Below are 2,403 nucleotides of genomic sequence, written 5' to 3' on the forward strand. Positions count from 1 at the left end.
ATGTAAAAGATCCCACGGCACAATTTCAAAGGTGGGCTTGTGACCAATCGTCCTCCATCCACAATCGCTTAAAAACAGATGATTTAGGGCGGCACGGTGGCGCAGTGGTTAGCACTGCTGCCTCCCGGCGCCGAGGTTCCAGGTTCGATCCTGGCCTTGGGTAACTGTCCATGTGGAGTTTGCACATTCTCCCCGTGTCTACGTGGATCTCACTCCCACAACTCAAAAAGATGTGCAGCGTAGGTGGATCGGCCATGTTAAAATTGCCCCTTAATTAGAAAAAAAATAACTGGATACTCTTAATTTATTTTTAAAAACAGACAATTTGGTCATTATCTCTATTATTTGTGAAATCTTGCTGTGCACAAATTTCCTGCTGTGCTCCCCTACAGTGATTGCACTTCAAGACTACTAAATTGGTCAAGAGGCACATTAGTGTGCCCTGGGATGCTTTAGAAATACAAGTTATTTCTTTGGTTTCAGGTGACAGGACACCGTGTTTTACACCTCGCAATGCCTCTGTAGAGCAACTTTCAACGAACGATCGATATTCCAAAATGTACCTCAACTGATGTGTCCTTGCTCCTGGTGTGTCTCCTTTCTCTCTTCTTTCCGGAGGTCAGTTCAACACTGACCTGGGACAGCAGTGGGAAGTAGGAGTGGGGACTATTCCAGGAATCCGGATACTGCCAGTTGACTTGCACCTCAGGTAACCTCAGAGTAGCCATTAGTTCCTTCGGGGCAGCGGGTTTTACTGAAAGGAAGCAGGAGATGGTATGAGAATGGCATGAGGGCACTTTCCCAGCCTAGACCCAAAGACCAGGTCCACAACCTTTCTGGTGGCCTTTCCATGAATTAAAATAAATGCATTGACTCAGGGCTTCACTTCATTCCAAGTAAATTGTAGCCATCGCCTTTTTTGCAACTTTCCCTATCCTTCCTCCTGCTCATTTAGCTATTCCTAATGGGTGGAATCTTCCAGTTCCACTAGCAGCAGGAATCGAGGCGGGCAAATTTGATGGGAAACAAAAAAACAGTTTCCCGATGTCAGAATTCTGCTCCAGGATCATGAAAGACAGGTGAAGTTTCCTGACGAACAATATCAGAAATTCATTTGCATTCATCAGCATAACATGCAAGCTCATTAAAAGACCACCTCGCTGGAATTAAGGGTAGAGCGGAGGCTGGATCTGGGAGGTAGGCTAAGTGGGGAATGGAGTGAGGCTGTCGAGGTACCCTTTAAATGTGGCGCCGGAATGTCAAGCCCATGAGGTAACAGCAGGAAGAGCAACTTCCTGCCTGCTCCCACCATGATATTCATGGTGCTCCATATGGATACATAAAGACATCACAATGTCACACGTATTCATTCATCTCACCCTCCCAGCGGGAATCACTTCCATGCCTGTCACCGATGTGGAAGATTCCATCCAAACATGTTAGATTTGACCAGGCAAGGTCTTTGGCCATGGGTGGGGGCATCTGCTATCACATGCCATCATATACCATCTGCACTTCCCAAAGGGGCCCCTTCCCCACTCCGAACCCATCCAACATCCATCATGAATGGACAGTCTGAATATGTTTCCCTCTCCATTGTCAATGGAATGAAGAGCTTATCGTATGAGGAACTGGGTCTGTACTCGTTGTAGTTTAGATGGATGAGGGGGGATTTTATTGAAAATTACAGGATACTGCGAGGCCTGGATAGAGTGGATGTGGAGGGGGTGTTTCCACTTGTAAGAAAAACTAACACCAGAGGACACAATCTCAGACTAAAGGGACGATCCTTTAAAACAGAGATGAGGAGGAATGTTTTCAGCCAGAGGGTGGTGAATCTGTGGAACTCTTTTCCGCAGACGGCTGTGGAGGCCAAATCACTGAGTGTCTTTAAGACAGAGATAGATAGGTTCTTGATTAATAAGGAGATCAGGGGTTACGGGGAGAAGGCAGGAGAATGAGGATGAGAAAAATATCAGCCATGATTGAATGGCGGAGCAGACTCAATTGGCCAAGTGGCCTAATTCTACTCCTATGTCTTATGGTCTTATGGTCAATGTTGAAGTGAAAGAAGTGGGGAATGCACAAGAGGCTTCAATCAGAAGAAGGCAAATATCTCGGAGGGTTGTAGGGCTAGAGGAGGTTACAGAGATAAGAAGCAGTGAGGCCATGAAGGGATTTGAGCTCACGGATGAGAATTTAATATTCAAGGACTAGGCCTTCTGCTTCATGTGGGTCAGCAGTAAGTTGAGTAACAATTTGTTGCACCCTATCATCCAGGAGTTAAAGATTATTGTGTCATTTTGGTTTCAAGGTAAAAGTCAGAGGCAGTATCACATATCATACCTAGATCCAATAGAAAGATCAAATAATGACTGTAATGTTAGCTTTACTGAGCTTAGA

The sequence above is a fragment of the Scyliorhinus canicula genome, chromosome 4, assembly GCF_902713615.1.
Source record: "Scyliorhinus canicula chromosome 4, sScyCan1.1, whole genome shotgun sequence".
NCBI lineage: Eukaryota > Metazoa > Chordata > Chondrichthyes > Carcharhiniformes > Scyliorhinidae > Scyliorhinus > Scyliorhinus canicula.